This window comes from Miscanthus floridulus, chromosome 2 (assembly GCF_019320115.1).
Source record: "Miscanthus floridulus cultivar M001 chromosome 2, ASM1932011v1, whole genome shotgun sequence".
Classification (NCBI taxonomy): domain Eukaryota; kingdom Viridiplantae; phylum Streptophyta; class Magnoliopsida; order Poales; family Poaceae; genus Miscanthus; species Miscanthus floridulus.
The window spans coordinates 73,292,925-73,308,120 of NC_089581.1; the positions used below are offsets into that span (position 1 = coordinate 73,292,925).

At 42.9% G+C, this 15,196-nt stretch overlaps 1 pseudogene; it reads left to right on the forward strand.

The window, feature by feature from the left end:
• Positions 1-9,310: 9,310 nt before the first annotated feature.
• LOC136539121 (flowering locus K homology domain-like) lies at positions 9,311-14,972 on the forward strand (annotated as a pseudogene).
• Positions 14,973-15,196: the final 224 nt, after the last annotated feature.

Sequence of the window (15,196 nt, forward strand, 5' to 3'; positions counted from 1 at the left end):
TACATGGCTAGTCCTGATCAGGCTCTAGCAGATGAGGCTATCGGCCACCTCCATGTCTCAGCAATGTGCCAACGCTCAATACGGTTCCATCGTGAGCGGTGACCTAGTCAACCCTGGCTCCAAGGAATCTAAGTTCTGACTTCCTAGCAGCATAGGAAGACAACATTTAGCTCAGAACGATCCTAGGCACAATAGGGGCTCTAGCAGAAGAGGGTACACCTTTGGCAAAAATCATCGAACAAGCGCAAGATTTGGCTATCCCGATGAAACAGCGTATCGATGCCAAGGCAGTCCAATCCCAATCTCACTCTAGAGGTCGCAATCCTCCTCCCGAGAGATCTAATCGATCGGTAGGAAACCGCTATCAACCAAGGCTAGGTCGAGATCTACGGCGTGAACTTGAGATGCATCGCAGAGGCTGCGATGCTCGAGAAACCATCAATGTTAACAAGGCTCAGAATAGGAATTACTCGGTCACCCCCTATTCAGTATTCATGCACAGGCTACACCAGGTGGTTTGGCCTAACAAATTCCATCCTGGGGCCATTGAAAAATACGATGGGACTACCAACCCCAAGGAGTGGATTCAGATCTACTCTATGGTGATCGAGGCAGCATCAGGCGATGAACATGTAAAGGCCAATTACCTACCAACTGTCCTTCAAGGTTCTACCTGAACTTGGCTGATGAATCTGCCCGAGTGCACAGTACAATCTTGGGACCATCTATGCCAGCTATTCGAAGCCAACTTTCATTCAACGATCACCCAGGCCATGAGGACGATCTATTCGCTTGTGTTTAGAAGCTCGATGAGCATCTTCGGGACTTCATCCGTAGATTCAGCGAGATCCGTAACACAGTCCCTGACATGAGTGAAGATTGGGTGATCGTGGATTTCATGTAAGGGTGCAAGGATGAGCGAACTGTGGAGAAGCTTGCCACCAAGAACCTGAAGATGGTTGCTGAACTCTACAAGATCCTTGATGCAATGGTAAAGGCGGCTGACGCCCGAGCACGGGTGCATGGACAGTCTGACTTAGAGGACAAGAAGAAGAATAAGGACAAGAAGCGCAAGACCAGAGAAACTGAAGTCCTTGTTACCGCAAAGGGAAAGGCTCCACCTCGACACCAAGGTAAACCTGAAGACCTTCCTGCATATTGCCTTGTTCACCATTCTACCAAGCACAATGTTGTGGAGTGCTCGGTCCACCTCGACACCAAGGTAAACCTGAAGACCTTCCTACATATTGCCTTGTTCACCATTCTACCAAGCACAACTTTGTGGAGTGCTCCGTCTACAAGAAGTAGAAGCAGGAGGAGGAACAGGCATGCAAGCCAGAGGGTCTCGTCAGGCAAGAGCCTCCTAGACGACGAGCTGACCCCCATGATGATGATGATCCGATCATCTTGGGGGACAACAAGATCGCCATAATCTATGGAGGCATGGCTACAACAGCCTCCAAGACCAAGTTAAAGTCGGTCGAGCGCTAGATGAATAGCACCCAGCCCTCAAACAAAAAGCTCAAGTGGTCAAAGGTACCGATACAGCTCGATATTCGGGATCACTCATTAAATCTTTACGATGGTCCATTGCTTCCGCTGATCATTAAACCCTACATCGGGAATTACAAGGTCGGTCGAACCTTAATTGACAGTGGCAGCAGCCTCAATCTGCTCTTTGCAAATGCATATGACAACTTGGGGTTGCCCAGAAACCGTCTCCTCCCAGTCAAAGAGCCCTTCTATGGGATAATGCTGGGCATGTTAGCGTACCATCTCAGGAGAATCGACCTACAAGTTACCTTTAAAGAAGGTGAGAACACTAGGTCCAAATTCTGAGGTCATAGACTTCGAGTCAGCATATAACTGCATCTTGGGTCGGCCAGTCTTGAAGAAATTCATGGTAGTCGCTGATTTTACTTACTTGGTACTTAAGTTACCGGTCCCTATGGTCCGATGACTATACATGGTGATCGCAAGGGTGCTGTTGTCTATGATATGAAGACCCTTGACATGATCAGGCGGTATAAGCAAGTTCCAGCAAACCCAAAAGAACCACTAGTCAAACAGTACAAGACCGCCACACTTGTGACCTCGACTCCAGTAACCCAGAAGACAAAAGAGGCACCTAAAGACCCCAAGTGCTCCAAAGCAGCTGCAACGCGGCTTAAGGCCCTGGCACCACCAGCTCAGCAACTAGCGGCCACTGCCACCAAAAGCCACGAAGATGACGATGAATTGGCGAAAGTTATCGATTCAACTCCTCAAATGAAGGAGGTCATGGATCCTGATCCGGCTAAAACCACCAATATCGGGTCAAGCCTGATCCCAAATAGGAATTCAAGCTCATTGCTTTTCTCCTGGCAAATAAGGATGTGTTCGCTTGGGAGCCGTCTGATATGCCTGGGATCCCTAGAGAAGTAATCAAGCATAGACTTGGTCTACTAGCTAGCGCCCGACTAGTTAGACAGAAGCAAAGACGCTACACATCAGAAAAATGAGCTGCCATACGTGATGAAATCAACTGACTTCTGAAGTCACGGCGGCGCTGGGAGGCCTGTCAGTTGCCAAGTCGCAGAGAAGGCACGGGCAGTAGGCACCGTTGATTCGATCGTGACGGTCGAGATCGCCCCTTTGGTTATCATGATTCATGGGATGAGTTGTCTTCTCATTTACTGGTTAAGCTCTATCGATTAAATATACTCCTTCCCTTCCAAACAATAAGCTAATTTTTATCGTAACTTTTGATATGACTAGCTAATATGTCCTGCACCGTAACGAGAAAAGAAACTATCTAACGTTCATAGAAAAAAGAGAACGTGATTGATACTCTGTCTATTCCAAAAATAAGTGTTGATATAGTATTTATGTTGGTTAAACTTAATTTTTTTTATGTTTGGCTAGATTTATAGAAAATATTACCAGCATTTATATCTTTAAATAAATTTATTATAAAAATATATTCAACTATGTATCTAATGATAATAATTATGTACTATAAATATTAATATTTTCTTGTATATATATTTTGTCAATGTTAAAAGTGTTTGACTCGTTAGGAAGCGAGAGCAACACTTATTTTGGAACGGAGGAGTACATACCTATCTATATTTTACCCTTTTTATATAATTTAAAAGTTATTGCCTCCATTCGAAATTATAAGATATTTTGTCTTTTTTTGACGCATAGCTTTTGCTATGCATTTAAATATATATTATGTCTAGATATATAGTAAGTGTATGCTTTGTAGAGCTCCAGTTCCCACCAAAATAACTAAAACTATAACTTCTATGATACTGCATGGTTTCGACTTCATTGATTAGAGAAACATTTATTAGAAAAAATTTTCTCCCGATAGATAAAAGGATGAAATATCGATAATATCCTTCTTTTTTCCTCTCTTTTCCTTTTCTATCTTCTTCCTTCAACATGGTTAATCTTTCGGCTATGTTGTAATTAGCTTTTGATTTCTTTGATTTTGCTTTGTCCCTAGGGATTGTACCTCTCTTATCTATCAATAGAATTGGACACCGTCTTCAGCCGGTTCGTTAAAAAAAGGAAATCTGTAGGTAGGATATTGATTGGACTAAACGCTAGAGGCCCGGTCATTTTATTTTACGACAATGATAGGGTCAGGGAATCATGTGGACGCTTTGCTTACTGGGCTTGCATACCGGCCCAGCCCATCGGCATCTGGCCTTCCTAACTCTCGTTCGCCCATCCATACACAACAGTCGCCGTCACTGTGCAATCCGCCTGTCGCGCCTGCGACGCGCCGTCCTCCCGCACCTACTCTGCCTCACCGCCAAGGCCATCCTCCGCTGCTCTTAATCCCACACCGCGCCCGCCCCAATCCCGCGCCGCACCCCCATCTCACCTCGTCTGTCGCGACTATGGTGTTCATCGCACCACCACTACCCCGGCGCCACTAGGAGGAGGTCGCCGCCAGTGCACCTGCGCTTGGGGGTATGCTGGGCCGTTGTTCTCGATGTCCCCTGACCCGAGCTTGCTGGCTACTGCACTTCCTCACCAGGTAGGCCGTGGCTACCGGCGACACCATATTTTAAGTGTTTCATATGTTTCGAGTGTTTCATCTTTATGTTGTAAAAATATATTTTTGGCATGTTGCATATGTTGTAATGACAATATATGCATGTTGCAAGCGTATTTTTTGAGTATTTTCAGGTGTTTCAAACATATGTTTTAAGTGTTTCATCTAAATGTTGCATAAGTAGATCTGGATGTTGCAAGCATTTGTTTCAAGTGTTTCAGTTGTTTGATACGTATGTTGCAATTGTTTCATCTGAATATTGCATATGTTTTACAATTGCTACACACATGTTTCAAGTGTTTTTTGCAAGTGTTTTATATTGCAAACGTTTCATCTGTTTTGGATGTATGTTCCAAGTGTTTCATCTGAATGTTTCAATAATAGATTGGGATTCTCCACATGTTGCAATGTGCCCCACCTGCCACAACCTCCTATTGTAGTTTGTTGGGGCGTCGTGCATGCGCGTGGGGGAGCGGAGGGATGGAGCATTGCTCGGCGGCGGGTGGGGGAAGGAGAGGAAGATGGCGGCACGGGCGCATGCGGTCCCGTGTGCGCGCAGGTAGCAAGGGAGCAGCAGGCGTGGAGGGGAGCAGCGCAGCAGGGAAGTGCTTGGAGCGGCAGGGAGGGGAGGGGAGGGGAGGGGAGGGGAGGGGGAGGGGAAGCCGGAAGCACAAGAACGGCGCGGGTGGTCCCCTGTCTGTGCGTGCGCTGCCCCGAGCGTGTAGCAGGCCCGGGCGTCCGGACACACACATCCCTCTGCGCGTCCGTCTGAACGCTAGCAGTGACGATTATTTTATCTGATGAATGGAGCACATGGTCCATGAATTTTCCTTGTAAACCCTGTCCTTCTGCTATGTTAGTACGAGTAGGTGCTGCGCATTGGCGTTTGGAATTTGATGATTGCCTGTTTGTCATGTCACCCCGCACATTGCATTGCATCTGCCGCCAGCTCAACTGTGGACGCACGGGGAGCTGGGTGTTGGCACGCGCACGTGTAGACGACTGACGAAGCAATCTTGGAAGCCATCTTTCCATGATCGGAAAGATTCGTAACGAGGACGACACGAGAACCGATGCAGATGAGGCCACACTGGTCATCATCACCATCACCGTCACCGTCACGGCGCCCCGCCCGGCCCCACGACGACTCAAGATTAACCAAACCTACAAACTACTATGCTGCTCCGTTCATCACATACCCATTCCTGGCTGCGGTGACGAACCACGGAACTAAACACTGGAATACAATAATTGATACTGGTAGCTTAGCTCGAGAAGATGCAGGTCTGAAGCTGTGTGTGGCCTCTACGCATTCCTCTTCAATAATCTTCATCAAGACATGGACAGTATTGACTTGATCTGAAACGACGCTAGCTGGAAGATTCAGAGCACGATTGATTGAAGATAGAGCACGATTGATTGAAGATGGACGAACCGGCTGCAAGATTCATGGTGAATCAACACTGGAACTCTGAAAAAAAAAATCAAAACGAGAATGGAAACACTTACTGCAAACAAGAAGACTTCATTGCTGCCAGCAGCAAGCACGAGTTATTCAGATCACAGCAGAGATCACCGTCTTCTTCCCTGACTCTGTGATGGATTGAGCTGTTGAGGGGAATGAAGCCTGGTCCGAGACCGTCCAATCGAGAGGACGCCGCCGGCCGACTGTCCGGTCTCGCGCCAGACGACATTCCCCTCAACAAGACGATCGTCAGAACGAAGGAAGACGGAGGAGGAAAAGGACCGATCGCGAGCTTATACAGGCTGCGGCCTGCGGCAAATGATGCTGCCTTGTGGCAGGCAATGGCGTCAAGTGCACAAGCAATCCCCTTGCATTGCCTGCACAAGTACACCAACACAAATCTTTGCGTTGTCTACGCATCACAACGCCATGTCTGCAATGTCAAAAGGAGATTTATGTCAAGGGGACGGACTGACCGAGACATTTAATCATGGTCATGCATTTGAATATGGGCATACTATGCATTTAATTAGTCGCAAATCGAAATCATGAGTAATATATGTTCAGCTATGATGATTATGCAAAAACTTGGCACCAAGATTCCGTGAATAATAGTCAACTAAGCAGATAAGATTATAGACACAAAAGTCAATTAGTCCTTTGTGAAATTTTAGCCATCATCATTACGCTTATTATTCTTGGCTATGATTAAGCATAATATTGAGTTGCTGCTGAGGGGAAAGGGATTAGTAAAAAAGTTTGTTCTTTCAGGAGTGCTTGACTCTGACATCAGTTCATGATTTTTATTCCCCAGCAAAGACCAAATTATTATAGGGGGCTTCTTTATATTAGCTTTGCATAATTGCATTGCATTGCATTTCCCGGCTGTTTTGATTCCAGGCTTAGCACTTAAGAAACTACGGCCTTCAGGCACCGTGCTCCTGCTGCCTACTGCTACAGAAAAGAGAGCCTTTCTTTTTTCTGGTTTTGAGGCTGTGGATTACAAACGGACAGAGAAAAACAGTCTTGTTCTCCTCTTTATTATTTCTTTATTGCCAGTTGGCATTAATGAACAACATATTTTTCTTCACCTAAATTATTTATTTATCTTGGTAAAAGATCGCCTAATTTGTTTTTGTTATTTCTTTTTTGGTGGGTAGACCATAGCAGAGCTTCACTGTCAGGCTTTTCGATGACTTTTGTTATTTCTTTGCTTAATTAACCCACTTGAATAACTTTAACATATTTGTGGAACCTAAATGGCACTTAAAGACTTGGAAAAACGGCCTGCAATGGCACTTAAATGGCCACAAGTGAGATACGCCCTGCGATGGCAGGAGGGTCCTTTTGTCAAGCTTTGAAGATATTTCTTTTGTGTTCTTAAGAGTAGTCATGAACAGATCCATTCTATTCGCCTAATTCCTTCTCTTTCTTTTTTCATTTCTCTGTTCTTTTTGTTAGAATTTATTAAATGTAAAGCTTTTTTGGTTTATAGGAGATCAAGTTCATGTTCTACTGCCTATCTGGCATCAACATGGCTACTAAGTTCCAAGACTTAAACAAGTTTACCGAAAGATAAATTTAGAATGTAGTAAAACTATTTTGATATTATCCGCCACAGTCCCCTATTGTGCCAAAAAAATCCATTAAAATATTCATCAAAGGAACTTTACTCATACTACTACTCCCTCCGTCCTTAAATAACTGTCGTCGTTAGTGCACGTGCTTACGGTTTGACTCGATTTGTAGAAAATACGTGCAATATTTGTATCTCCAAATAAATTTATTAAAAAACTACATTCAAATATGTTTCCAATAATACTAATTATGTAACATAAATATTAATATTTTTTAATATATATTAAGTCCAAGTTGTTTCTCGAGAAGCGAAAAGAGTGATATTTAGGGACAGAGGGAGTAATTTTTACTGTGTACATCTGACCTAGATATCCACAAGAAATGTCAAAGGAAAACAAATGACCCTTTTATATTGTCAAGGCCACTATTTTAACTAAGCACTAGAAACTTAGAATTTTTTTTATGAAAGAAGCTTTATTAAAAATAAAGCTCCGGTCTCTGTAATGAAGTGAAACACAACCACAAGGGCCTGTTCGGAACGCGGGAAAATTTCCTTTTCCTGTGTTTTTTCAGTGAAATTGAACTGATTCCTATAAAATTCCTACATATTTGTGTATTCCAAACAGGCCTTACAATAAAAGAAAGAAAGAAGAATGGGATCCAATAAGCACTAAGCATCTGGGTCTTAGACTCAATATACAGCTCAAAACCACGTATCTCAACCTATAGTCCAACTACTAAGAAATAGCTTGACATGGTTGCCTCTATTTTCTTGTGCCACCAAGTGAAATATGGGCAAAGCCTTCAAAACTCTGACTTATCCTCCAACAAAAGAAGGTGACGAACATTGCAACTAAAGCATCTCACATGTCCGTCGGTCGTCTGATAACATGACTCGATAATCACAGACGATGACTAGAACAACTGAATAGATGAACGCCATTCATTTGAGCATTCATAGTCTTAGTTCTTTTCACAAAGCTCATCAAACTAGAGCCTCTCTTCTCCTCACAGCCGAAGAGAATTCCACCATTTTGTCTGATCGGCTGCGCTGCTGCTGCCGCTGAAGGTACGTCCTCTGTACTGGGACGAAGACAAAAAAAAAAAAAGGCCGAGCAGAGGCTCAAATTTTGCTGGCCTGCTGACGCCACGTGAGTATGTCAGACGCCGAGACGATACATCAGGTACGGACGTCGGTAACATGTACTTTGCCCAATTTGCCCTTTGTTATTAGTCTACGTTTTTTTTAACTAAAAAGTATGGACAAAAACGCTTATACGCGCGACGACATACTCATCCCTATAAACGCATGTACATATGCACATCTTATCTCTATGAATATCTCTAAAGAACTGAGTTGGACCAATAAATCCACGTTAATTATATGTTTAGTGGATATTTATTTTTGTTTTACCCCCAATATCTATTCTCTAGAGTACAATACTTTAGACTCTTCTAACCTTCTGATTAGGCCCCTTTGGAACGCAGGATTGGAAAAAAATATAGGAATAGGAAAAACACAGTAATAAGATAAGAATGCATATGTAAAACAGAGAAATGAAAAACACAGGGAGTTTGTAGAAATAGGTACTTGGATGAACTACAGGAGAAACACAGGAACCAAGCACACGAGGTTTTGAGTGGATGATTTTTTTCCTATAAAATTAAACGCAAAGGAAAGTTTCATGTTTTAGGTGTGTGCACCTAAGAAATATATGATTAATATAGGAAAAGGACAAAATTAATACTCCCTCTATTTTTAAATTAAAAGTCGTCCTGACTCTTTTAATATAAAATAAAATTTTGTTATGTATCTATATTTATATGCAATAGCAAAAATCTCTGTCTTTGTCCCGCATTTTAATATCGAGTATTCGCAATACCTGAATTTCTAAATACCTGCTACCCGAATTTTTCTGGTTATCCAAATGCCCATCCCTCCTATCCTTAGGCACACAACGTCCTAGGTCCGAACCATTCACAATGCATGAGCAATTTTTTCAGCGCAGCCCACTATAAAGCCGCACAGGGCCCAACAACAGACTCGCGGCGCCGACCGAGTGTCAGTTGTGGTCTGCTCCAATCCAAAATCCAAAATCCAAAATCCGAAAAGAACAACAAAACCCCTCGCTGGTCGCTGCTGCTCTCCACCAACTTTAAAAACCCGTTTCTTTCTTCCTTTCTCCACTTGATCCCTCACGTGCTCCGACGCGCCGCGGCTCGTCGCCGCCGCCGCCGCCGCCGCCATTGCCGCCTCCTCCACGTGCTCCGCGTGTATGCCTCCCCACCGCCCCCCTTGCTGCTCGGAGGTAAGGGTAGCCTCTCCCCTACCTACTACCTGTCCTGCTTCCCATGCGTGAGTGCGCGCGCGTCCCGGGGATCACGCCCTCTGGTTGGGCTGGGCGGCGGCGTGAACTCCGGCGGGTTCGGAGAGCGAGCCGGAGCGGTCGGCGGATAGGAGCGGCGCTTCCGTTTCTAAGGTTTGGGGGAAGGGGTTGGGTTGATGGAGCACACGGAGTAGACCTGAGCGTTTGGGGGTGCAAAACCGCGTCAACTTGACCCAATCGCAAGCTATGTTGCTGGATTGTTTTTCTTCCTTTTGTTCTTTTCTGATGCTTGCTTAGTTTTGGGTTTATGTATGCGGATTTCTCCTCATCTGATGCCCGCGTTGGGCCCCCTTTTGCCACTCAAAAACTGTGCTTGACTGATTATGGTCTGGACGATGAATGTTGTTGCTTGAGAGCAGCATCAGACGTTGCTGCCTTATGCACCTGCCATTTGAGTGTGAATTTCACTTGTATTGTATTTGTGAGACTGCGTGTAACACTGATTTCCGGGCCTATTAGGTTATATTTCTGTTGTGTGGTTCTATTATTTATCTGTGGAAATACCCTGATTGTATTAGTACATTACCCAACCTTCTTGCTTTCATTCACTCTGCCAACACATATATGTCACTGATATTTAATTTCAAAATTCTAATATCTTCTACCCATTTAGGATACGCCTATTGTTATTGTTGGGCGTTGTTTCACCTGTGCTGTCTATCTGTTTGATGCTTCAGTGCTGGTGACCATGGCTCAGATGCAGTCAAGTTCGAAGGAGCAAGAGGTTCATGAAGTCGCCAGGAAATCTAATGAGCAGACTGTTCTGAAACAAGACGCTGTTGACGATGAAGACTCTGGTGATACCACTTCCTCTGCTGGTGAAAGCAAGTATCCTGGTTGGCCTGGAACTAGTGTCTTCAGGATGCTGATTCCTGCACAGAAGGTTGGTGCAATAATCGGCCACAAAGGCGAGAGGGTCAGAAGACTGTGTGAGGAAACAAGAGCCTGTGTTCGTATTATTGGCGGTCATCTTTGTGCGGCAGAGCAAGCTGTAAGATAGCCATCATCTGATCCTCTACAGCTAAAAATTCCTTTAAATATGTCCTGGTGGCGCCTGAGAAGAAAAACATGATTTACGTTTTGGCTCAATTCAAAAAAGAAATCCTAAAATTTGCTTTCATTTTTTTTGAAAGGTAATCATTTTTGGAAGGGAACAGCCTGATGAGCCATTACCTCCAGCCGTGGATGCCCTACTAAGAGTATATCAGCAAACTATTAACGATGACTCTTTAGATGTGGGATCCGATAGTGTGATTGTGAGGCGGATTCTTGCACCCAGTGAACAGGCAGCAAGCCTTATTGGTGAGCATGGTGTGATGATTAATTCAATCATGGAAGCTTCTCAAACCGACATCTTTGTCCTTGGTAACTTAATTTGATGTAACCTCTCAGCTCAGTTTTTGACAATTATTATTTGCTTCTGCTCAGTGCTTGTGTATCGATTATTGCACTGAAGTAATTGGAATATGAGTAATCTGCCAGGAAGCATCAGATTTTGTGTTTTACTGAAATATAGTTAGTCCTGTTGCTGCAGAACTTTGCTCTGGTAAATCTGATGTTTGAAAAGATAAAGTATGTTTTGCTACCATCACAGAGGTCCAACTGATATTGCAAACTGGATCTTTTATGAAACATGGTTGCACTTAGAAACGCTAGGCAGAAGATGCACTTTTGAAATGTAGTGTTGCACTGTTGCTGTCGCAATTGTTAGTGACACATGTGCTCTATATGCTGTCAGATATCCGTATCCTTTAATGGTCGTGCCTACCCATTTGATTCTGACAAAAATCAACAACAACAACAACAAAGCCTTTAAGTTCCAAACAAGTTGGGGTAGGCTAGAGTTGAAACCCAGCAGAAGCAATCAAGGGGTACAGGCACGTGAATAGCTATTTTCCAAGCACTCCTATCTAAGGCTAAGTCTTTGGGTATATTCTGACAAAAATCAATCAATCTATTAGTTACAGAACAAGCAGAGAAGTCAGTGTACATGGTCTCTTCTTGTACTGAACTGGGACTCAGCTACTTTCAAAGAGTTCTGATAAAGTATAAAACTGTGCTATAACTTTTGAGCTCCTTAATTTTCATGTACTATTTTTGTTACTTGATTTCTCGACCTATCTTGTAATAGCAACTTTAACACTGAAAATGATTGCTCATGGCAACTGGCAAGTATGAATTGATCAAATTCTCATAACACTGACTTCTCTGCTTGATTTCTCGACCTATCTGTTGATTTGATGAAGCACGATTCTTACCTTATCTGTATCTAAATTGTTCCATTCACTGTTTAGATGGTGATCTGCCTCCTGTTGCACTGGAAGAAGATAGGGTTGTTGAAATATGGGGACTGCCTGCAAGAGTGCATAAGGCTTTGGAACTTGTTGCTTCTCATCTGAGAAAGTACCTGGTTGATCGAAGTGTGATCCCATTGTTTGATTGTCATGTAAGTTGTCAGCCACTATTTTGAGCATTTGTTATTCAATTTCAATGGCACACTGGAAACGGTGCACATTTGTATGCTCACCAATATGTAATTCTGAGGACTCGTTGCTTCTCAGGTACCTATGCCAATCTTGCACATGGACATGCCCCCATGTCACTACATTGACTATCCTGAGGGCCCTGTGCATCCAGTTAGTCCAGGTTATCACTCTGTATCTGCTGAAGATCTCCAACATGAACAATGGATTGACACTGTCTATTTGAGGGGTAGGCATCCTATGGGAAATCTTCGACATGCTGATACATTTGAATATAGATGGGAAGCACCTACACCTTTCAGGAGATATCGATCTGTTACACCACCAAATCATGCTATAACTGCATATGGGCCAGAAGCATCATCACCTATGGAAGCATATCTATCAGCTCCTATGGAATTACATTCACACCACAACCTTCAAAATGGTTGGCATTCATCTCCAGTTAATTCAACAGATTCTGTTGAAAGAATACGCTCCCTTATATCTGTGTATGGACAACAAGCACGGCTACAGAAACAGACATGTCAATCAGCTAAACTGGGTAAACATCCACGGTTCGGAATATCTTTACATGGAAGTGAAGCCCATCCAACTAGGGTATCTCCGAGAGATTCTACTGAACATCCTCCATCTCCCGGTATTTCTGCATGTGGACAAGAAGCATCTCCATGCTTCAGAATGCATCCACCAACTACTGTGGAAAATCTTCTAAACTGTCGTGTATCTGCATGTGGACCAGAAGCACAACTACCACTACATCCGGCTCCAACATCATCAACTAGTCGAGCAGTTGCTTCTCAAGTCTGTATGATTTCCAAGGAGTCTTATTTATTTGCTTGACCACATGTTTTCATTGTTTTGCTAAAAAATTGATTTGTGTCTATTTGGTTGGTGGTTTGTTTGACAGGTTAAGAAAAAGATGCAAGTACCAATATTCTATGCTGAAGCTGTCATTGGCCCAGCTGGTGAAAGAATTGAATACATTCGTCGTACCAGCAGGTCGAGCATTTTGATAACCAATTCTGAGGGCGCAATGTCTATTGAGATCACTGGAAGTGCTGCAACAGATGTTCTAACTGCAGAGCAGCTGATTAAGGTATTCTAAGAAATTTTTCATACCTCTGCTGAGATAGTAATATTAATCATTTACATAGGACATTCCCAGGCTATATGATAAGCAAATACTTAAATTTCCCATCTGACTCCTCTGTGGTTACACATAAAAAAAAAGGGCGTACCCAGTGCAGAGAGCTCCCGCTCTGTGCGGGGTCTGGGGAAGGGTGTTAGTGGCAAGCCTTACCCTCGCCTGTGCAATGCGAGTAGACCGCGACTCGAACCCGGGACCTTCCGGTCACAGGCAGTAAGACTATACCGCTTGCACCAGGCCCGCCCTTCAAGTGTCTAGAGTATTCAATATATTTGAATACTTTCCTCTGTGGTTACACATGTAAAACATAAAGTTTTTCTGTACTTTTTTTTAAAACAAAGTAGTTTCTTTGGTGGGAGGCCTACATTCAGTGTCTAGAGTATTCAATATATTTGATTAATTGATACTTATTCGGGTAAGAATACGCCTCCGTTCAACAGATGCTGCCGGTCTTGTTCAGATACTCAATGTTAGTCTAAGCGTGCTTGCACATTCTAGTTGTTAACGTTCAAATGCACTACAATTGAGTCTTTCAATTGTAACCTGATTTTAAATTGAGATTGACCAAAGAAACAACTCAATACTTTTGTTAGTGTGAGCAGTGTACAGTGTCAGGGTTCAAATTTACTTGTTTTTGCATTCCATCTTATCTTCTGCTGTTGTACTACTCAAAGAGATCATTTTTAATACCAAAAAGGATGTAATCCTCACTTTTTGATGAGACAGAAAGAATTAATATTTATGATGCGCAATAAGTATCATTAGATTAATCATAGAATATATTTTTATAGTAAATCTATTTGGAGATACAAATATTGATACTATGTCTACTCCCTTTATTCTAAATTATAAGATGTTTTGGCTTTTCTAAATACGTAAATATACATTATGTCTAGATATATAGTAAAAACAATGTATCTAGAAAAGCCCAAATGTCTTATAAGTTGAAATGGAGGGAGTATAAATGCACTCCCTACATCCCAAAATACTTGACCTTATAGGATTAAAATTTTGTCCCAAAATATTTGACACTCACTTCCAAATACACATTTCTCTTCCCCCAACAAACCTTTTTCTTTTCCCAATACATCTCTATCTCTATTTCTCTCTATCTCTCTCTTTGTTTTCTGTGCATCACACATTTTCACTATTTCTTAATGCCTGGTGTCTGAACCGAAAACGTCAAATATTTTGGGACTGAGGGAGTAGTCAAACTTGAGAGAGTTTAACTTAGTCCAAACCTAGGATTACATTATCTTTGGGGCGGAGGTAGTAATTTAAGCTGATGCTTTAAATTTTGTTCTGTTTATGGTTATCAGGGTTATAAACATTGCCTTTTCACACTCTTGATCATTGTTTCCTTTTCTAGAACTTTATGGCCGAAGCAGCTGCCGCCTCCCCTGGTCACAGTTTCGACTTCATTCCATCATATTTGCCAGCACTCAGATCTGCCCAAGCTGATGTTCTTGCTTCCCCCTGGGACAAGCGAAGTGTCCAGTTTGCCAGAACGACGCCTGCAAATGATTTACTGAATATCCCCAACAGTTTTATTTCTGCACATACCACCAAAGATAGCCAAGCACCAATACCGGCAACACAGGAATATACCAGAGACAGTAAATTCAGAAGATGTTTTGATATTCATCCTGAGACTATCTAGCTTTACAATTTCAACCCTAAGGATTTCATCTGGATTACTTTTAGACCCTTTTTTGTTGTAGCCTTGATTCATTCCATGGGTTGAACGTTAGAAACTAGAGAGCCTGAGCATATGCTATATATGGAAGTAAAGTTTTGGTCGATTCTGCGAAGATGGGGTAGCACGATATGTGTGCCCAGATGATTGAACGGTTGCGCTTCGCTGAAACAAATTCGTACTAATCTTTGCTCCATGAGATACCTATTGTTTGTTGTCTCTGTTAGCTGCTCTAGTGTCCCCGATCTGTTAGTATTAATATTTGCTGGTTTACTGGGTCTGGGTGCTGCTGCACAAAGGCACCTCCTCGAGAAAATCAGGGGCTCCACATGTGTGTTTTTAATTTTTCTGATTCTGATTTGATATGATGGGAAAGAAAACCTTTT